Source organism: Salvelinus alpinus, chromosome 33, assembly GCF_045679555.1.
Source record: "Salvelinus alpinus chromosome 33, SLU_Salpinus.1, whole genome shotgun sequence".
Taxonomy (NCBI): domain Eukaryota; kingdom Metazoa; phylum Chordata; class Actinopteri; order Salmoniformes; family Salmonidae; genus Salvelinus; species Salvelinus alpinus.
Window position 1 is genome coordinate 2,747,732 of NC_092118.1, and position 23,508 is coordinate 2,771,239.

The 23,508-nt window shown below is 43.8% G+C and overlaps 1 long non-coding RNA gene across 2 annotated transcripts; it reads left to right on the top strand.

Moving 5' to 3' along the window:
* Positions 1-4,296: 4,296 nt before the first annotated feature.
* On the top strand, positions 4,297-23,508 carry LOC139563324 (uncharacterized). Of its 2 annotated transcripts, XR_011672534.1 has the most exons (5): positions 4,297-4,360; positions 11,343-11,425; positions 13,534-13,640; positions 14,054-14,226; positions 17,023-23,508. It is a non-coding gene; the product is annotated as an uncharacterized lncRNA (long non-coding RNA). The 2 variants fall into 2 exon arrangements; XR_011672535.1 differs by lacking the exon at positions 13,534-13,640.

Here is a 23,508-nt window from a genome sequence, read left to right on the forward strand (position 1 = left end):
CATTGCTGATCTAGGATCACTGATCAGGTCTCTCTATGTAGTCAGCAGATGCAGATGCAGCTGCTGTTTCAGCACTGAGGACCGGACACGTGATCAACTTCCCATTATAGGAAAAGTCACATGTAAAAAGTTATCGTGGAGATGACACAATTTGTCTTTTAATATTGAATTGATTACATTTTATTCTAGGGAATATCATTCTGATTCAGACTCCTCACACCTGTTTCTCGGGCCACAGTGCCGAAAATGATTCAAAAAATGTATTTTGTCCATGCCCTTGCCTATACACACACTTAAGTCGTTGTTATTGACAACCAAAGAAATGTGTACTTCGGATATAAACAAAGATTTTTGGCATTGGAAAAAGGCCTATTCAAATAAGTTAGTAGCTTTGAAAGTCCTCAGGGTGGCAGTAGCGAGCAGGAGTTATTCTTGGAGACACTTGACTTTTTCCACATTTTGTTATGTTACAGCCTTTATTTTAAAATTGATTCAATCTAAACACTACCCCGTAATGACAAAGCAAAAACTGGGTTTGAGATTTTTTTTGTGCAAATTAGCATTTATAACACTTTAGAAAAAAGCTTTTTATTACACGTGACTTGTCATATAATAGACTACATAGAGGGATCCAATCAGTGATCCTAGATCAGCAATGCTACCCTGTGAATACAGACTTAACATCTTCCTTGAATTGTATTTGTGTAAGTAAGTGGGGGAGGAGAGTGTATTGCAGATGTGTAGCCTGGCTGGTCATTTGGTAATGGGCTGTAGCCTCAGGCCTTTGCATCTTATTTGACCCCTCCCCTCTCTTCTTTTATTTTATAGCAGAGACAACAAATGGGAATATTTGTGCAATCAAAAGGGAATATTCACAAGGTACAGACCACACCTTCAACTATATGTTTAAGATGTTTAATGGATGTGAGTGACAGACAGGAGGTGGGGGCTCAACATTACCCACTTTGTATGTGTAACAGGGTTGGTTATGTTTCCACTTGCGTCTAAAGAAAGGTGTATTCAATGTTCAGGCATTCTTATTGATTGGTTCAACTTTGAAGACAATAAGGCGTGTTGTGATTGGCCCCGCATAGGGGGAGATCGTGAACGTCAGGTCTCCCCAGTATGAAAATGTGACGCAAGGGGTAGGTCACGTTCTGAATACTGTTTGCTATTTTATATTTTACAATGTGTACAAGTTTGCTGTACATTACTGATTTATACATGTGTGGGTATATGGTACCTGTTAGGGATTGAGGGGTGTTAGTAAAACGTTTACTGGAGACAGGAGATCAAGTAGAGACATAGGACGAGGTGGATTATTATATAATAAGGCCTTTTATTAATATGTAAAAATATCTTAGTAAATCGTGCATCACGGCTCCTTCTGTCTGACTCGTATGGAATCGTCGGAAGAAGGCCCTCTAAACAGTACATACAGATTATATAGGCAACAAGCAAAGTAGGTTGATCTTGTCGTCTGGCCTTCCGATTGGTCGATCTGGGTCGTGGGTAGTCCTGTTCGGCCTGATGTCGACATTCCATTGGCTTTTCACACAGTTCTTTGTCCTATTCACATCCAAAGGCATCCTGCATGTGCGTTTGTTTTCACAGGCCCTATTCATGGGGGAGGGGATGTGTGTGTGGGTCTGACAAAGTAGTGGGGATGGGTGCATGTTGTGCCAAGAATAGCTTATGTTGAGAAGTGGTTAAAACAAGTTACCAGTATCTTATACAATTTCTTACAGGGGCTTTCTGGGATGTGCTTTGGCATATGATTGCTGTAAATAAGTGTGTTAGCTAGCATACACCGATGTAATGTTCAAATAAGCCCACTGCTAACACAAGTTGTTGTCATGCTACAGATTTTACCATCGACAGCCATCAACATCGTTAAACCCTGCACAACTAACGTGCTGTTTCCTATTTAACAACAGACAATAAATAATGTTCAACTGGGACCACTGATTTATTTGGACAAAACACAACGCAAGGAGAGTACGATGTACATCTGTTACATATGACTTTGCATGTCACGTGACTGGATCACAACCAGTCATAGCTAACATCCATAAAGCAACATTCAGGGAATTTCATTCATTTGGACATTTGCTCTGTACTTGAAGGGTGAGTAGAAAAACTCTCACAGTAGACCTCTTGAAAGTGGTAGCACATTACTGCCATCGAGTGGATGAAAAATGGTACAACACAGGTTATTCTGTAAATACAGTTGTGGCCAAAAGTTTTGAGAATGACACAAATATAAATTTTCACAAAGTCTGCTGCCTCAGTTTGTATGATGGCAATTTGCATATACTCCAGAATGTTATGAAGCGTGATCAGATGAATTGCAATTAATTGCAAAGTCCCTCTTTGCCATCCAAATGAACTGAATCCCCCAAAAACATTTCCACTGCATTTCAGCCCTGCCAGAAAAGGACCAGCTGACATCATGTCAGTGATTCTCTCGTTAACACGAAGCTTCAAAAGGAGGGTGGTGCTTGGAATCATTGTTCTTCCTCTGTCAAACATGGTTACCTGCAAGGAAACACGTGCCGTCATCATTACTTTGCACAAAAAGGGCTTCACAGGCAAGGATATTGCTGCCAGTAAGATTGCACCTAAATCAACCATTTATCGGATCATCAAGAACTTCAAGGAGAGCAGTTCAATTGTTGTGAAGAAGGCTTCAGGGCACCCAAGAAAGTCCAGCAAGCGCCAGGACCGTCTCCTAAAGTTGATTCAGCTGCGGGATTGGGGCACCACCAGTACAGAGCTTGCTCAGGAATGGCAGCAGGCAGGTGGGAGTGCAGCTGCACGAACAGTGAGGCAAAGACTTTTGTAGGATGGCCTGGTGTCAAGAAGGGCAGCAAAGAAGTCACTTCTCTCCAGGAAAAACATCAGGGACAGACTGATATTCTGCAAAAGGTACAGGGATTGGACTGCTGAGGACTGGGGTAAAGTAATTTTCTCTGATGAATCCCCTTTCCAATTGTTTGGGGTATCCGGGAAAAAGCTTGTCCGGAGAAGACAAGGTGAGCGCTACCATGTGTCATGCCAACAGTAAAGCATCCTGAGACCATTCATGTGTGGAGTTGCTTCTCAGCCAAGGGAGTGGGCTCACTCACAATTTTGCCTAAGAACACAGCCATGTATAAAGAATGGTACCAACACATCCTCCGAGAGCAACTTCTCCAACCATCCAGGAACAGTTTGGTGACGAACAATGCCTTTTCCAGCATGATGGAGCCCCTTGCCATAAGGCAAAAGTGATAACTAAGTGGTTCGGGGAACAAAACATTGATATTTTGGGTCCATGGCCAGGAAACTCCCCAGATGTTAATCTCATTGAGAACTTGTGGTCAATCCTCAAGAGGCAGGTGGACAAACAAAAAGCCACAAGTTCTGACAAACTCCAAGCATTGATTTTGCAAGAATGGGCTACCATCAGTCAGGATGTGGCCCAGAAGTAAATTGACAGCAAGCCAGGGCGGATTGCAAGGGTCTTGAAAAAGAAGGGTCAACCCTGCAAATATTGACTCTTTGCATCAACTTCATGTAATTGTCAATAAAAGCCTTTGACACTTATGAAATGCTTGTAATTATACTTCAGTATTCCATAGTAACATCTGACAAAAATATCTAAAGACACTGAAGCAGCAAACTTTGAAAATTAATATTTGTGTCATTCTCAAAACTTTTGGCCACGACTGTACACTACAATTCAGCCATATGAGATAATAATAATAATGGTAACTTAAACCCATGTCAGATTTAAGAATATTGGAAACCTTATTGTACATAAAATACCAGCACATGCATCATAATACAGCCAGTGTCATTTTTTACACTTCATCAAAAGTGCTTTACCGTACATTTTTAAACAGGCCTACAAACAGGAAATGCTAGCTGAAGTAGATGGTGACTGCATTTGGCCAATAGTGAATAGATTTGTAAAGACAAAGTCATATCATGAAATCTAATTTTGTCTTCGTTATGTAACTTATAAAATATTTGATATCCCAGGTAAAATGTAGCAATTAACGTTCACTTATTACTTTTCAAGAGAAGGAAGGGAGGTACATAGTACTCATAGTAGTAGCCATGTATTAATCGAACAGTACATTTAATGTCCCCAAAAAAAGGTTGCATTTGTAGCCTACAGTCAAACATATGTTAACATTGTTTATTCCACTTGCTTTGGCAATCAAAAATGAACAGTTTTACACTCTCCCTTGACAATCCTAATAGTTCATTCACATATGGTATGGCCCATGTTGACTCCAATGCTTCCCACAGTTGTCAAGTTGGCTGGATGTCCTTTGGGTGGTGGACCATTCTTGATCCACACGGGAAACTGGTGAGTGTTAACCCCAACAGCGTTGCAGTTCTTGACACAGCCCGGTGTGCCTGGCACATACTACCATACCCCGTTCAAAGGCACTTAAATGTTTTGTCTTGCCCATTCACTCTCTGGCACACATACACACATGGCACACATACACCCAGGGCTGCATGCTACATGCTAATGCTTAAGACCACATAGAGAACACAGCCAGCGCCAGGCTAGCGGGCCTGTACAGTAGTTGGCTGGACAATAGAATGAGTCAAAATTCACCCAAAGCTGAAAAACTGCCAAATAATGTTGACTGTGCTGGAACACTAGAGTGAGGCCATAGCAAATTCATTGAAATGAAACTTCGCTGAGCCTCTTCTGACTGGAGTGATGCTTAGAATTCCATTTCCCTTAAATGGCACAAACATTTCTACCTTTTTATTTTACCACTACAATCTGTTCTTAGGAGGGAAATGAAAAATAACAACTCGTGTAGAAAGTAGACATCTACACCTCGATGGTGTCAAGTGTGCTTATGTCTGCGTAAGGAGGAAGTAGAAAAAAAAAGGCAACAACTATTTCTGGTCTAGCAATCGATGACAGCAGAGTACGCTGCTCAACCTTATGTTATTAGAAAGAGGAGATTATCCAGATTTGAAAATGGTGTCGACTTGAACAAATCAAAATATACACTTTGTGAGATGGTTGACGAAATAGACCAGCATACCTCTCCATAGGAAAACATTGGGGGGAACTCAGAGTTCCAAGCAATGTTCCCGCTAAGTTGCGTGTGCAGTAGCCAGAGACTGCTGTGCAGCAGTCAGCGCAGAAATATCAACATGAGATTGAACTTCACTCAACTTTCTAGAGCAGCAGTCACAAACCGGTCAATCGCGATCGACTCTCCGAAGCATTCCTAGTAGACGGTAAAAGCCTTGTGTTCATTTTTATCTATTTTTTGTCTCGTGCTGTTTTTACATTTTCTGGGTCAAGGTTTCAAGACAGGCTTTATAACTGCCACTTTTAGTGAGTTTGGTACACATCCGGTGGATAGGAAGCCATTTATTATGTTCAACATAGGAGGGCCAAGCACAGGAAGTAGTTTAGTTGGGATAAGGTCCAGTATGCAGCTTGAAGGTTTAGAGGCCATGACTATTTTCATGAATGTGTCAAGAGATACAGGATTAAAACACTTCAGTGCGTCCTATGATCCTAGGTCCTGGCAGTTCTGTGCAGACTCAGGACAACTGAGCTTTGGAGAAATACGCAGATTCAAAGTGGAGTCTGTAATTTGCTTTATTTTAATTTTTTTATTATTATTTTTTTTGCCTCCTTTTCTCCCCAATTTCATGGTATCCAATTGCTAGTAATTACTATCTTGTCTCATCGCTACAACTCCCGTACGGGCTCGGGAGAGACGAAGGTCGAAAGCCATGCGTCCTCCTGAAGCACAACCCAACCAAGCCGCACTGCTTCTTAACACAGCGCGCCTCCAACCCGGAAGCCAGCCGTGTCGGAGGAAACACCGTGCACCTGGCCCCCTTGGTTAGCGCGCACTGCGCCCGGCCCGCCACAGGAGTCGCTGGTGCGTGATGAGACAAGGATATCCCTACCGGCCAAACCCTCCCTAACCCGGACGACGCTAGGCCAATTGTGCGTCACCCCACGGACCTCCCGGTCGCGGCCGGCTGCGACAGAGCCTGGGCGCGAACCCAGAGTCTCTGGTGGCGCAGCTGACGCTGCAATGCAGTGAAATTACGCCACCCGGGAGGCTGTAATTTGCTTTCTAATGATCATGATCTTTTCATTGAAGAAGTTCATGAATTTATCACTGCAGAAGTGAAAGCTGTCCTCCTCTTGTTGAATGCTGTTTTTTTAGTTAGCTTTGCGACAGTATCAAAAATATATTTTGGATTGTTCTTATTCTCCTCAATTAGGTTGGAAAAATAGGCTGATCGAGCAGCATTGAGGGCTCTTCGACATTGCACGGTACTGTCTTTCCAAGCTAGCTGGAAGACTTCCAGTTTGGTGGAGCACCATTTCTGTTCCAATTTCCTGGAAGCTTGCTTCAGGGCTAAGGTATTTTCTGTATACCAGGGAGAACATTTCTTGTGACAAATGTTTTTTGTTTTTAGGGGTGTGACTGCATTTAGGGTATTACGCAAGGTTAAATTAAGATCCTCAGTTAGGTGGTTAACTGATTTTTGTACTCCGACATCCTTGGGTAGGTGGAGGGAGTCTGGAAGGGCATCTAGGAATCTTTGGGTTGTCAGCACGGCTTTTGATGATCCTTGGTTGGCGTCTGAGCAGATTATTGCAAACGTAATAAAATGGTGGTCCGATATTCCAGGATTATGAGGAAAAACATTTAGATTCACATTATTTATTCCACGGGACAAAACTAGATCCAGGGTATGACTGTGGCAATGAGTAGGTCCGGAGGCATGTTGGACAAAACCCACTGAGTCGATGAAAGCCTTTTGGAGTGTGTCTGGACTTTTCCATGTGAATATTAAAGTCACCAAAAATGTGAATATTATCTGCCATGACTACAAGGTCCGATAGGAACAGCAGCCTCTAAAGGTGCAGAGTTCAGTAACCGGGTGGTAGCCTGCTAGTGATGGCTATTTAACAGTCCGATGGCCTTGAGATAGAAGCTGTTTTTCATTCTCTCGGTCCCAGCTTTGACGCACCTGTACTGACCTTGCCTTCTGGATGTTAGCGGGGTGAACAGGCCGTGGCTCGGGTGGTTGATGTTCTTGATGATCCTTTTGGCCTTCCTGTGACATTCGGTGGTGTATGTGTCCTGGAGGGCAGGCAGTGTGCCCCCGGTGATGCGCTGGGCAGACCGCACCACCCTCTGGAGAGCCCTGCGATTGCGGGCAGTGCAGTTGCTGTACCAGGCGGTGATACAGCCCTACAGGATGCTCTCAATTGTGCATCTGTAAAAGTTTGTGAGGGTCTTAGGGGCCTAGTCAAAGCCTCCTGAGGTTGAAGAGGCGATGTTGCGCCTTCTTCACCACACTGTCAGTGTGAGTGGCCCATTTCAGATCGTCGTGATGTGTACGCCGAGGAACATGAAGCTTTTCACCTTCTCCACTGCGGTCCCGTTGATGTGGATAGGGGTGTGCTCTCTCTGCTGTTTCCTGAAGTCCACGATCAGCTCCTTTGTTTTGTTGACGTTGAGGGAGAGGTTATTTTCCTGGTTTTCCAACTCGGGTGAACAAAAGGGCTTGAGTTTCTGTAAGTTATCACAATCACACCATAAGTAGTTAATCATGAAACATACACCCCCGCCTTTCTTCTTCCTGGAGAGTTCTTTATTCCTGTCTGCGCAATGTACTGAGAACCCAGCTGGCTGTATGGATGGGGACAGTATATCCCGAGAGAGCCATGAGCTTGTCTACTTTATTGGCCAAAGAGACTGAACATTTAGAGAGTAATATACTCGGAAGCGGTGGATGATGTTCACGCCTCCTGAGTCGGACTAGAAGTCCACTCCGAATACCTCTTCTCCGCTGATGGCGGAGTTGTTTAGGAGCTAGAAGCAGAGTTGCCATGTCTGTCAGCGCCATCTTGCACACACTCGATGCCGAATCATCTTTCTAGCTGATTTACATGCTGAAGCTATATTGCACTTGGTGACCTCTGACTGTTTCATCCTAACATCGTTGGTACCGACGTGGATGACAATATCCCTATACTCTCTACACTTGTCAGTTTTAGATTTAGCCAGCACCATCTTCAGATTAGCCTTTACGTTGGTAGCCCTGCCCCCTGGTAAACAGTGTATGATTATTTTTAAGTCTAATATTGCGGGTAATGGGGTCGCCAATGACTAGGGTTTTCAATTTGTCAGAGCTAATCGTGGGAGGCTTCGGCGGCTCAGACCCTGCAACGGGTGGAGGAGAGACCTGAGAAGGCTCGGCCTCTGACTCCAACCCGTTGCTTTTATGGGGAGAACCATGTTGAAAGTTTCTGTTGGCTGAATGAGCGACACCGGTTGAGCATGCCAACAGCATTTCTTTCCAGAAGCCTTGAAAACATTTTCCGGCTCTGGGGACTGTGCAGGGGGCAATTATGCTACGATCTGTACTTACTGGTGGCACAGACGCTGTTTCATCCTTACCTACACTTAAATTACCCTTGCCTAGCGATTGCGTCTGAAGCTGTGCTTGCAACACGGCTATCCTCACCATAAGGCGATAGTTCTCCTGTATATTATGAGTACAGCGACTGCAATTAGATGGCATAGTGTTAATGTTACGACTTAGCTTTTTCAGCTGGTGGAGGTCCTGTAGAAACATGTCCAGATAAAGCGTCCGGGGTGAAACATTTTAATGAAAAAAGTTCCGCAAGGAAAAAACTAAGACGTTGGTAAATGGATTAAAAGTAACCCTAACCTTTTGATGTGCAACTAACAGCACAACACCACGCATGAGTGGTCGTGAGGTAGATGCTCTTGTTTTGAGATCAAAGCGAGAGCTGCATATAGCCACGTGTGCACATTTTGTTCATATCCTTTGCTAGTTACTGAGTTATTAGCCCAGTTATAGATCATTTGTAGTCAGCAATAGGGGCCGGATTGCTTTCTACAAGAGCACAAAACATACAGTTGAAGTTTGAAGTTTACATACACTTCCAGGTTGGAGTCATTAAAACGAGTTTTTCAACCACTCCACAAATTTCTTCTTAACAAACTATAGTTTTGGCATGTCGGTTAGGACATCTACTTTGTGCATGACACGGATCATTTTTCCATCAATTGTTTACAGACAGATTATTTCACTTATAATTCACTGTATCACAATTCCAGTGGGTCAGAAGTTTACATACACTAAGTTGACTGTGCCTTTAAACACCGTGGAAAATTCCAGAAAATGATGTCATGGCTTTAGAAGCTTCTGATCATGAGAAAATCAAAAGAAATCAGGTCAAGACCTCAGCAAAAATTGTAGACCTCCACAAGTCTGGTTCATCCTTGGGAGCAATTTACAAATGCCTGAAGGTACCATGTTCATCTGTACAAACAATAGTACGCAAGTATAAACACCATGGGACCACGCAGCTATCATACCGCTCAGGAAGGAGACACGTTCTGTCTCCTAGAGATGAACGTACTTTGGTGCGAAAAGTGCAAATCAATCCCAGATCAACAGCAAAGGACCTTGTGAAGATGCTGGAGGAAACGGATACAAAAGTATCTATATCCACAGTAAAACGAGTCCTATATCGACATAACCTCAAAGGCTGCTCAGCAAGGAAGAAGCCACTGCTCCAAAACTGCCATAAAAAGGCCAGACTACGGTTTGCAACTGCACATAGGGACAAAGATTGTACTTTTTGGAGAAATGTCCTCTGGTCTGATGAAACAAAAATAGAACTGTTAGGCCATAATGACCATCGTTATGTTTGGAGGAAAAAGGGGGAGGCTTGCAAGCTTAAGAACACCCTCCCAAACGTGAAGCACGGGGGTGGCAACATCATGTTGTGGGGGTGCCTTGCTGCAGGAGGGACTGGTGCACTTCACAAAATAGATGGCATCATGAGGGAGGGAAATATATTATTGAAGAAACATATCAAGACATCAGTCAGGAAGTGAAAGCTTGGTCGCAATTGGGTCTTCCAAATGGACAATGACCCCAAGCATACTTCCAAAGTTGTGGCAAAATGGCTTAAGGACAACAAAGTCAAGGTATTGGAGTGGCCATCACAAAGCCCTGACCTCAATCCTATAGAATATTTGTGGGGAAAAACTGAAAAAGCGTGTGCAAGCAAGGAGGCCTCAAACCTGACTCAGTTACACCAGCTCTGTCAGGAGGAATGAGCCAAAATTCACCCAACTTATTGTGGGAAGCTTGTGGAAGGTTACCAGAAATGTTTGACCCAAGTTAAACAATTTAAAGGAAATGCTATTATTATCTATTATTTCATTGTATTCACAGGAATGTCCCTGTATTGATGTGTAATATTGTTATATTACACATCTGGGGTGGCAGGTAGCCTAGTGTTTAGCGCGTTGGGTCGGTAACCTAAAGGTTGTTGGATTGAATCCCCGCGCTGACAAGGTAAAAATCTGTTGTTCTGCCCCTGAACAAGGCAGTTAACTCATTGTTCCCTGGTAGGCTCTCATTGGAAATACGAATTTGTTCTTAACTGACTTGCCTAGTTAAATAAAGGTTAAATGCAAAAAAATATTATTGTTGCAATAAAAAAAAAGGTATGAATGTAATTCCCTTAAAGATTGAGTTGGTGACCTCTAGTGGCCATTGTCTGTAAGTACACGTTGGAACTAGACTCGGAAGCAGCGTGTACACAGCTGAAACCAAGGAGACAGCATGGCGGAATAAACAGGTACACGTGAGATATGTAAATAGTGCGTGTAAAACTATGATAATTTAAATACTGAATGGTGCACTACAGAGAACATAATTTGAATATTTTGTATAATTGTTAATTAGTGTGTACATTTGAAGTCTTGTAATGTTGCTTGTGGCTAGTTAGCTAATGCATTTCTTATACCGGTAATTTAACGTTATGCTGACTAAGTAACCTTAGCTTGCTAGCTGAGCTTCTATTGATCATACACCATGCAGTTTTTTGGATTACCACGTTATTCAGATAACTCAAAGTAAACGAAACCGGCACTGAAAAAAAGTGGTTGAACTTGTTAGGCACACATAATGGCAATGCCCGTTAGCTACATCTATCTAGTTAGCCAGTTCATGCAATGTTTTAACACTGACACCAAAGATTACCTATCCCCCGTTGACACTGTGACAGATCACGGTGGACGGTGGAGCCCGATCTCTCAGACAGTGATAATGAGGAGCTGTGGATGGAGGAGGCCAATGACAACAACTTTCAAGTTACTTGCTTATTCTGTGACAAGTCTGTCATTGCTGTTCTAAGCAACTCACTGATACATTTAATCTGGTTTGAAATAGTTAAGTCTCTCTGAAAGTGTTGCTGGTTAAAATAAGTCTTGTCCCTCATGTTTTCTCAGGTTGTCAAATTCTGTACCAGAAACACTACAACACTGTCTAGTAGAGCATCAAGTTGAGCTTGTCGAAGTGGTTAAGAAACACAGTAAGTTTGTAAACTTCTCTTATAAAGAGTTATCATTGTTTTCTGTTTTGATATTATCCATCCTCCTCACATCTGACGTTAAAAGAATGATCAACTACATACGGACAGTGGTACATATCCCATCCCTTAATTAATGGGGCGGCAGGTAGCCTAGTGGTTAGAGCATTGGGCCAGTAACCGCAAGGTTGCTAGATCAACTCCCTGAGCTGACAAGGTAAAAATCTGTCGTTCTGCCCCTGAACAAGGCAGTTAACCCACTGTTCCTAGGCAGTCATTGTAAATAACATTTTGTTCTGAACCGAAAATTTGTGTTTTGGTACAGAGTGACTTCAGACCTTTGGCTGTTGGGGGAAGGATGTTTGGCATACATTTGAAATCCTTTTGGGGGGGGGGGGAGCATCACTCATCAATATGAGATCTGGGTCATTACTATTTTAGTTCCAGGTAAAATAGTAATGGTCCAGGTAAAATAGTAATGACCCAGATCTCATATTGATGAGTGATGCTCCCCCCCCCCCCCAAAAGGATTTCAAATGTATGCCAAACATCCTTCCCCCAAATTACCTTTCCAGGGATTTCATCCCAGATCTCATGCTTGTCATTTGGAAGTGTAGTTGTCTCGAAGCTGAGATTGAGGTTAGACAGTTTATAGAAATTGTCATTGCAAAAGAACAGAAGGTGTTTAGACTACCTGCTAGAAATACCTTTTGGGCAATTCTGTGCCCAAAGCTAGTTATATTGAACAAAAATATAAACGCAATTCTTTTTATTTTTTTTCATATGCACAAAAGCTTATTTTTCTCAAATTTGGTGCACGTATTTGTTTACATCCCTGTCAGTAAGCATTTTTCCTTTACCAGGATAATCCAACCACCTGACAGGTGTAGCATATCAAGAAGCTGATTAAACATCATGGTCATTACACAGGTGCTGGAGCAACTGTAAGATTTATCACACAACACAAAGCCACAGTTTTCTGAAGTTTTGAGGAATGACTGCGGGAATGTCCACCAGAGCTGTTGGCATAACATTTAGTTAATTTTTCAACCATAAGGCGCCTCCAACGTCGTTTTAGAGAATTAGGCAGTACGCCCAACTTGCCTTGCAGCCGAGGACCACGTGTAACCACACCACCCCAGGACCTCCACGTCTGACTTTTTAACCTGTGGGATCGTCTGGGGGGGGGGGGGGGTTTATGTGGAGTATTTCTCTCTGTAATAAGGACCCTTTGTGGGGAAAAACTAATTCTCATTGGCTGGGCCTGGCTCCCAAGTGGGTTGGCCCCCAAGCTGCGCCCCTGCCTAGTCATGTGAAGTCCATAGATTAGGGCCTAATTGAATTATTTCTACTGACTAATTTCCTTATATGAACTATAACTCAGTAAAATCGTTGAAATTGTTTCATGTTGCGTTTATATTTTTGTTCAGTGTATAATATTTCGGATCTTCCTGAAAGGAAATCCATAGAAAGGGTATTTGCGGTACGATTGCTTGGCATGCTTTTGAAATCAGTATCCAAAATAATTACTGAGAAATAATTCAAGTTAGGAATATAATCAGAAAGGGTCGTTTTTTAATTAGCCATACATTTATTTAAAGTAATTGTATTCTTAATCTTAACAGTACTCATATCTCAGATCGTCCGATACGGTTTCAAATGACACCAACACTGGCTTTGTAGTATCTACAAACAAATCATTGTAGTGTCTTTATTAAATAAGTGATGCTTCCCCCCCCCCCCCCCCAAAGGATTTCAAATGTATGCCAAACATCCTTCCCCCAAATGACCTTTCCAGGGATTTCATTTCAGGAAGATCCAAAACTTCAGAATTATCCTTGGGCCTATATCTTGTGTGGAAAGCCCCATTGCTGATAATTTTTGCAAGCATACAGTGTGCAGGAGCCTTCTCCAACACACATGTAAACAAAAACATAATTATAAATTTGCAATTGTGTTCTTTATAGCTATGATTTCATTAATCATGAACTTTAGGTTCTCGAGCCTCCGAAATGAATCAGTTACTTCTTAACATTAAAAACAGATCGCCTTTCTATCCAAGTACATCCTTGGTTTTCCAAGTTCATGGACAATTATGACTGTGTTTGCAGAAGTGCAGTGGGCAGAGCCTGTCTACGATATCGGAGTGTTCAATTCCCTGGGAGAGTGATGAGTACTTGAGGCCAGCTTTACAGGATGACCCCTTACCTGCAGATAGGTACTGGCATTCACAGGTTCATTGTTCAACTCAAAAGGCCTCAATTTAATCAAGTGCAGATAAAGGGTAACCGCATTACGGGTATATTTAGAATGTTTTCACCAGATGTGGCGTTTTGCATCAATATCCAATGTTGTTTGAAAGAAGAACTTGAATCTGTTTAAAACCAACAAAGCCTGCGAGCTGTTCCTATAAACAGAGTGAAACTGCAGTGCTGTTTTCTTTTCTCTAGCATTATTTGCATGGGGTGACGTCACTGGCATGGTTCAGACAAAGGAGGTTTGGAGCATTGCATGTTTGTCAGAGATGCAATTGTACACAGTACTGTTAGAGTAGGCAGTCTTATCTTCCTGTGTTTTGAATGTGTTCAAGTGAGTCCCCCCCCCTCTCTTTTTCTCTTTCCCTTTTGTTAGATCTGGAAGAACTGTGAGGGGATGGGGATGTTGCCTGGCCCCTCTACTAGGGGCCAGTGTGAAGCCTGCTACTCCTCTGCTGCTCTTCTGCAGAGGGCCCAGGCTGCAGAGGAGAGGGCCCAGTGCACAGAGGAGGCCCTGGCCAGAGCAATGAATGACCAACACAAACTCAAGTCAGTGCTGCCCAGGCTACTATTAACATTACTGTTAATTACTGCGACTACTACTGTTATTAGCATCACCACTACCATTTCTGATATAATAAAAAAGAAATACAAATACTACATTAACCCTTTATACTCGAGGGAATTGGCCAATATGGATAGTGTCAAATTGAAATGTTTCTAACAGAAGAAATACTAGAAGCATACGCACCACTGTGGTAGCAATCGAAAGGGTGGATGGTGCTCAACCAGTGTGAGTTGAGGTGCAACCCAAAAATGTGATCATCATTGAAAAGGGTAAGACACAACACTCGCTCGCCGTTGAAAACACATTCTTTTAATTTAACTTTAATTAGTTGCTTAAATAAAAGATTTACCTCTGACGTAAAGTATAGTGTGTTACTCCAGGACACATTTTCTCTTCCTCTCCTTGGGGTGCTCGGTGGGAGTGAGAGTGTCTCTCATCACAGCAGCTACCAGTGAAACTGGTACAGGGGCAGGGCAGACACTTTCATTAAGGAATCAGGCCAGGGTAATGGACTTAACATTTTTAGCTGCCACAAAAATACAAAGGTTTGAGTGAAGTAACCACCTAGAATTTGCAGCTGGCACTGATGTGACCAATACATTTTTTACTTGCACAGTCAAGTCAAAATGGTCGCATATTGCGACCAAATGGTCACACTCTGGATCCCTGCATTTGATGGCACTGGTGTTTCTCATTCTCACACTTGCACCTCCCACCTGCGGCCAGCAGGGGGACTCAGTGAACTCAGTATTGGAGAGGCCTTTCCTTTGACTAGGAGGAAAAGGAGAAGGGAGGGAAAATTCCAATACTGCATAGAGTGGGGGGTGGAGAGGATGGGGGGATATAGATGCTCTCTTTCCATTTACTGCTATGTCCTCTTGGAAGGTTGTGCAGTTGGTGCTGTACGTGTGTGACTGTGCTGCTGTAAATCTGTTCCAATAGGTTCCTGATAGAAGGTGCCCGTACGCATTGATCTAGGATCAGCCAATCCGAACCTTAAACCATGGGGGGGAATGCAAAACTGACCTTAGATCAGGGTCTAGGGGCAACCTCATCCTACTCTGTTGTAAAATACTATGGTATTTGTTTCAAGTTGCTGGCCCAGGGTCTAGTATTAATTGCAGATGTGGGTCGGGGCAGCGGGGCCTTGGGTGCCGTGGCTGAGCTCCGGGAGGATGAGGACGAGGCCTACTTCAGCTCATATGGCCACTACAGCATCCACGAAGAGATGCTTAAGGTCCGCTGCCACAATGGCATGCCTGCACATATGCATACACTCATGCCCTCTATTAAACCGCTGTTTCAGTAGCCACTGCAGAGAGAGGAGGGACGCAGGTTTAGCAGTGCGGTTTATCTGAAAGGCTCGATGTAGCATTAAATTAAAATGATCGTCTCTATGCAAACTACGATGTTGATAACATGACATTTTTCTCAAAGTGACAAATCAGCAATAAGGAGTGAGCTCTCATGTGAAACATCAGCATTACTATAACATGGTGGAGCTTTGAGATGTGGTGATTATATTTCACACTTCTTAAGCATTCGAAGTTGTGTGGGTAGGAATGCTAGGTGGTCAACCCTCTCTTCCTCTCTCACTTACCGCAGTGCTTCGACATGATTCTTTGCCTCTCTCTGATTGGTGCTTAGCACTATATATACGTCAGACTAAACTCCATCAAAAACCCTTCCTCGGAGGAAAGGGGAACCACGTGACAGGTTTGCGGTAGAAGATCGTCAACTCTTTTACGGGCTGCCATAAAGTGGATCACACTGTATGTATGTGTGTGTGTGTGTGTGTGAGAGAGCGTGCGTAAGACAGGGCGAGAGAGAAATGTAGTCTCACCATTTAACCCTCCCACTTCCTTCCCTGACCCATCATCAATGTTGAATCTGCATCTCTGGTCAAGTTATTGAAGATAAATCTGGAAGAATCAGTTCTCTATTACTAGAAGCTCTGGTTTTCAATCATCCTTGCTCCAAGGATCCTTCGCGCCTCATGTCAGCCTAGTTTAATGAATATGAGGTCAGCTGTCATGTCAGATCAGTCTTTGGAACAGATACAATTAATTTATTTCAATACCATGGGGTGAGGGTGGTTTCCTTGACGCTTTTAAACCTAGTCCTGGATTAAAAGCAAGCTCAATGGAGAATCTCTGTTTCCGGGAAACCGCTCCTATGGGATTTAACTGTAATTTGGCAAAAGATTTTATCACTTTGTTCGGTTTCTGTCGCCTCATCAAAAGCATGCGAAGGCATCATCCGAAGTGAGTGAGGATAAGTTATGAGTTTGAGATAAATGTGTGTTTCATGGGTATGTAAAGGGCCTCCCTCTGAAAAGCGTAAGGATTTGATTGGCAGGTTAATTAGCCAGTCTGACCAGCTAGATTCCATGTGGAATGGTTGAAAGGAAGCCAGTCCTTTCTATTTCTATGTTAGAATGAGTCTACTCTTCTTTAGATTTCTACGCCGAGCAAGCATTGTACTCGTTTTCCGTGGAGTCAAATCCCCCAGTCAGCTCTCATTTCAACGAGATGACCACGCACAAACACAAATATGGCACTCCAGAATCCTGTGGTCATCTCCCCTCTAGTTTTCACGGAAACTCTCCATCACATAGACATACAACCGTACGCCCAGCTGTGACACACACCTTGGTCTCGGGTGATTGGATCATTCGTTTCAGTGTGTTATGTTGTTTCTGAAGACGTGCTCTATGATTATGTTTTCTATGCCCGTGGTAACGGATGACCTGAATGTCCTTTGTTCCTTCCTTTCAGGATAAAGTGCGCACAGAAAGCTACGGGGACTTCATGTACCCGAACGTGTTCAAGGACAAGGTGAGCAAAAGAACTCGGCAGTGCGGGTTTTAAAATATAAATTCACAATTGCTATGGCGGTGACGGCGCTTGATTTAAAACACTGCGACTTCATTACGCGCTGTAGCGCCTCTCGGCCGGGGACTGTGGAGTGCTGATAACGGGCGCACACCCTTTTTGCCCCTCTTCCTCCCCCAACCCTGCACTGTCATTGGAAGCAGGCAGCGTCCATCTCCAAGGCCATCCCTTATGTGCTGCCACCGGGTAGGCCCCGAGGGAGGGGGTAGAGGATAACTGGGGGGAGAGGAGGGGAAACGGTTTAAGAGGATGGTGAAGAGGGGTGGAGGAATTTTCCAGTCAAAGGGGTTAAGGATGGGAGAGAATGGGTAGGAAACGGGATGGTTGGAGGAAGATGAAAAGCAGGGTTTGGACTGGGTGTTGTTATCCCTGTCATCGGGGTGGCGGTGGATGAGGGTTATGTTGACCTGCCGCAAACCCTGTCATGGTGATAAACACTCTGGCTCCTCTCCTGCACCTCGCCCTCAGGTCATTCAGCGAACCAGAAAGAAGTATCTCTTAAAAATATATTTTCTGATTTCATTGAACAGATGGTGAAAGAGAACGACAGTGGGAGAAGATAGAGAGATTGTGTCAAAGGACTGTTGGCTGGATTTGAACCCATGTCACAGACCAGCCAGACCAGAGGATAGGAGGATATGAGAGGGAGAAATATTCGTGAGGGAAGTTGAAAATGGATTGTATTACGAGGGCTATGGGTTTGCTGTTTTGTGTGTAGCGCAATCCTTTTCTCGTAGCCCCTTCTCAGATGTCACCAGGTAGGCCAAAACTCCATCCCACCAAAACAGGCAGAAATATCAAAAGGCTTACACTAAAAGGGCATATCCATAATTTTCACAGTATATATAAACATTGCGTTTTGGATTGCACTGGCCACTCCAGGCCACTCTTGAACGTCTCTTAACTTTTATAGAAAGTATATCGAAATTATAATGGACCTACAGGATACGATTTTCAAATACCTGCCCTTTTTTCTTTTGATGAACAAATCGGTCCGAAAACAATCTATGCGGCCCTATGTGACCCTCGGGACTAAATTATTGGCCACCCCTGGTCTACACCCCTGTTAGATACATTTCTATCTACCCTTCTGAACACGCTAATCAGCCAATCCTTTTCTAGTTACAGTTGAAGTCGGAAGTTTACATGCACCTAGGCCAAATGCATTTAAACTCAGTTTTTCACAATTCCTAGATTTTAATCCGTGGAAAAATTCCCTGTCTTAAGTCAGTTAGAATCACCACTTTATTTTAAGAATGTGTAATGTCAGAATAATAGTAGAGAGAGTGATTATTTCAGCTTTTATTTCTTTCATCACATTCCCAGTGGGTCAGAAGTTGACATACACTCAATTAGTATTTGGCAGCATTGCCTTTAAATAGTTTAACTTGGGTCAAACGTTTTGGGTAGCCTTCCACAAGCTTCCCGCAATAAGTTGGGTGAATTTTGACCCATTCCTCCTGACATAGCTGGTGTAACTGAGTCAGGTTTGTAGGCCTCCTTGCTCGCACACGCTTTTTCAGTTCTGCCCACAAATTTTCTATAGGATTGAGGTCAGGGCTTTGTGATGGTCACTCCAATACCTTGACTTTGTTGTGCTTAACTTTTTTGGGATAGGGGGCAGCATTTGGAATTTTGGATGAAAAGCGTGCCCAAAGTAAACTGCCTGCTACTCAGGCCCAGAAGCTAGGATATGCATATAATGGTAGATTATGATAGAAAACACTCTAACGTTTCTAAAACTGTTAAGATTATGTCTGTGAGTATAACAGCACTTATTTGGCAGGCGAAACCCCGAGGACAAACCATCCATGAATATTTTTTTTGAGGTGACAGTGGTTTCTATATGGATCTAGATTTCTAAGGCACTTGCTTGCAGTTCCTATCGCTTCCACTGGATGTCAACAGTCTTTAGAAATTGGTTGATGTTTTTCTTTTGAGTAATGAAGAAGTATGGCTGTTCAGAACGAGGGTCGAGTCTGGTGTACTGTTGTGGTTGGGGCGCGGGACCTGAAAGCTCGCTCCACTTTGTTTTCATCCGCTATTGAACACAATTTATCCCGTCTTAAATTTTATCTATTATTTACATAAAATAAATACCTAAAGTTATGTTAGGAAAGTTGTTTGAAATGTTTGTATCAAGATTACAGGTAACTTATTAGACATTTTGTAGTCATGTTGCGCGAGTTGGAACCGGTGTTTTTCTGATTCAAACGTGCTAAATAAATTTACATTTTGGAGATATAACGACAGAATTTATCGAACAAAAGGACCATTTATGATGTTAATGGGACATATTGGAGTGCCAGCAGGAGAAGATCTTCAAAGGTAAGGCATGAATTATATCGTTATTTCTGAGTTTTGTGTCACGCCTGGCGGGTTGAATTATGATTGTCATGTGTTTGTTTGATGGGGTGCTGTCCTCAGATAATATCATGGTTTGCTTTCGCCGTAAAGCCTTTTTGAAATCCCACCGTGACCGTGGGACCCATGAGGCGGCACACAATTGGCCCAGTGTCGTCCGGGTTAGGGGAGGTTTTGGATGGCCGGGATTTCCTTGTACCATCGCGATGCCAGCTGGACAGTGTGTCCTCCGACACATTGGTGAAATGTAGAACATTTTGTATGCTTTATTTGCCAGGATGTCATACTCATTTCAGATTTTCATCTAGTACGAATTCACTCCATGATATTGAGGAATAGAATCATAATTTTAGACCCGCGTGTTTGGCAATAGCTGAAAAAAACAATTACGCATTAGAAAATGGCTTCTCAGTATGAGTGTGCCTAGTATGTTGATATTCATTGCTTCCTGCATGCATTGCTACTAAACGGTATGTTCTAATAAATATATTATATGCACGACGAATGGAGGAGGTCTTTATTCCAGTGAGATTGCTAAGTCAAACACCACCATGTTTAGTTTTGCCCAACCTAGATCGAGAGACAGTCTCCATGGGGATAGCTGAGCTGACTACAATGACTGTGCTAGTGGCAGACTCCACTAAGTTGGCAGACTGGCTATCTCATTGTGGAGCTAGAGGAGTTAGAGCCCTGTCTGTGTTTATAGATAGGATGAGGGCACCCCTCCAGCTAGGATGCAGTCCGTCACTCCTCAGCAGGCCAGGCTTGGTCCTGTTTGTTGGTGAGTCCCAGAAAGAGGGACAATTATCTCCAAATTATATATTTTGGGAGGGGCAGTGGCCCTGCCCTCTGGATGATCCTTTTAAGTCTAATACTGTGTGTAATGGAGTCACCAATGACTAGGGTTTTCAATTTGTCAGAGCTAATGGTGGAAGGCTGGACACAGGACATTTTTAACAACGCTTTTTTCTGATAAAAAATAGTTCATTGCATGCGCCGTAGAGCCCAGTTTCATAATATGACCAGATTTCCCAGCTGCTTGCCGTCGTTTTGAAGTAATCACAAAAAAACAGGCCTTATTTTAGGGCATTCTTCACCCTGCCAGCTCCTATTAGTTCTATTGAGCAGCAATTGCTTTGCACAAAAAGGGCTTCACAGGCAAGGATATTGCTGCCAGTAAGATTGCACCTAAATCAACCATTTATCGGATCATCAAGTAGTTCAAGGAGAGCGGTTCAATTGTTGTGAAGAAGGCTTCAGGGCGCCCAAGAAAGTCCAGCAAGCGCCAGGACCGTCTCCTAAAGCTGATTGAGCTGCGGGATCGGCGCACCACCAGTACAGAGCTTGCTCAGGAATGGCAGCAGGCAGGTGTGAGTGCATCTGCACGCACAGTGAGGCGAAGACTTTTGGAGGATGGCCTGGTGTCAAGAAGGGCAGCAAAGAAGTCACTTCTCTTCAGGAAAAACATGAGGGACAGACTGATATTCTGCAAAAGGTACAGGGATTGGACTGTTGAGGACTGGGGTAAAGTCATTTTCTCTGATGAATCCCCTTTCCGATTGTTTGGGGCATCCGGAAAAAAGCTTGTCCGGAGAAGACAAGGTGAGCGCTACCATCAGTCCTGTGTCTTGCCAACAGTAATGCATCCTGAGACTATTCATGTGTGGGGGTTGCTTCTCAGCCAAGTGAGTGGGCTCACTCACAATTTTGCCTAAGAACACAGCCATGAATAAAGAATGGTACCAACACATCCTCCGAGAGCAACTTCTTCCAACCATCCAGGAACAGTTTGGTGACGGACAATGCCTTTTACAGCATGATGGAGCACCTTGCCATAAGGCAAAACAAAACATCGATATTTTGGGTCCATGTCAGCATGTCGACGAAACATAAGGCCAAAAACATGACTGAGAAAACCCGGCCTACAAAACCCACTCTCATCACCGCCCTCTCCTGAGTCTGAGGGCCCGGGGACTCACACTTTACCCGGGGGTGCGGCTTGGCCTGGCGGCGCTGAAATTAACATTCTTGAGGCCATCAAACTACTACGCTCTGAGATAGTTGAAATGAAAATAGAGGTGGTTGCTACGATTGAGGCCCGAAATACAGGAGGTTTCTGATACTTTAAAAGCAGATCTAACCATCCTGCGGAACGAGACGGTGCCAGAAATCACATCACTCAAAACAACAACAGCATCGCACACTACAACGATTGCAGCACTGGAGACCTCCGCTACCCATGTCTCCGATTTAACTACATCCCTGGAGGCTGACTTGAAACGCCTGGCTGTGGATTTGAAAAAGGTGAAGGAGAGCTGTGTGAGTTTTTAGAGGGATTCTCTCGCCGCAATAACCTGAGACTTGTATCGGTCCCAGAGTCAGCGGAAATGCCTCGCGCCACGGATTTCGTTTCTGGGCTGCTGAAGGATGTTCTTGCCTTAGATGAAAAGCCCCTGATTGATCGTGCGCACCGATCGCTGCGCCCAAAGCCCCGGGGTGGTGAGAGGCCCCGTGGCATAATTCTTCGAGTGCACTTTATCCATCAGAAGATGGAGATTCTCCGACGAGCCCACAATACCACTCTGAGCTTTCAAGGACAGAGCTTCTTCATCTACCAGGACACCTCCCCCAATGTTTATTAATGCATTAAATAAACATTGACAAGCAGTCAATGCATACCAATTCTTACAATTGTAGGCAAAACAGCAGTTTTAATGTCCATTGTTATAAAGAGGGGGATCCCAGCTTTCCATTCCTACTTGATTTATTTCTCAACTCTTAAATATGTGTGAACTACATCATTTTAATCCCAGAGTTTTTAGCAGCGGCAATGTTAAGCATGTTACCGCTCAGCAATTTGCTATGAATGCATAAGGGGTAGTGGGGCTAAATGCAATACTGGGTAAAATGCCATTTTTACCTCACTTTTTGGGGGGGTGGGGTGATTGACACAATTGTAATGAGACAGATTATATTTTTAGTTGAGCAAGAGTAGTGGCAACCAGGGAAGGTGTTGGGGGGGAAATGGTGACATAAAGTGGTTTCTATGAGGAGTGGTCACTTGAGTGGGTTGAGTCACTGACTCATCTTCCTGTCTGGTTTGGCGCTCCCCCTTGGTTTGTGCTGTGGCGGAGATCTTTGTGGGCTATACTCGGCCTTGTCGCAGGATGGTAAGTTGGTGTTTGAAGGTATCCCTCTAGTGGTGTGGGGGCTGTGCTTTGGCAAAGTGGGTGGGGTTATATCCTTCCTGTTTGGCCCTGTCCGGGGGTATCATCGGATGGGGCCACAGTGTCTCCTGACACCTCCTGTCTCAGCCTCCATTATTTATGCTGCAGTAGTTTGTGTCGGGGGGCTAGGGTCAGTTCGTTTTATGTGGAGTACTTCTCCTGTTTTATCCGGTGTCCTGTGTGAATTTAAGTATGCTCTCTCTAATTCTCTCTTTCTCTCTGTCGGAGGACCTGAGCCCTAGGACCATGCGTCAGGACTACCTGGCATGATGACTCCTTGCTGTCCCCAGTCCACCTGGCCGTGCTGCTGCTCCAGTTTCAACTGTTCTGCCTGCGGCTATGGAACCCTGACCTGTTCACCGGACGTGCTACCTGTCCCAGACCTGCTGTTTTCAACTCTCTAGAGACCGCAGGAGCGGTAGAGATACTCTTAATGATCGGCTATGAAAAGCTCCTGAGGTGCTGACTTGCTGCACCCTCGACAACTACTGTGATTATTATTATCTGACCATGCTGGTCATTTATGAACATTTGAACATCTTGGCCATGTTCTGTTATAATCTCCACCCGGCACAACCAGAAGAGGACTGGCCACCCCTCATAGCCTGGTTCCTCTCTAGGTTTCTTCCTAGGTTTTGACCTTTCTAGGGAGTTTTTCCTAGCCACCGTGCTTCTACACCTGCATTGCTTGCTGTTTGGGGTTTTAGGCTGGGTTTCTGTACAGCACTTTGAGATATCAGCTGATGTACGAAGGGCTATATAAATACATTTGATTTGA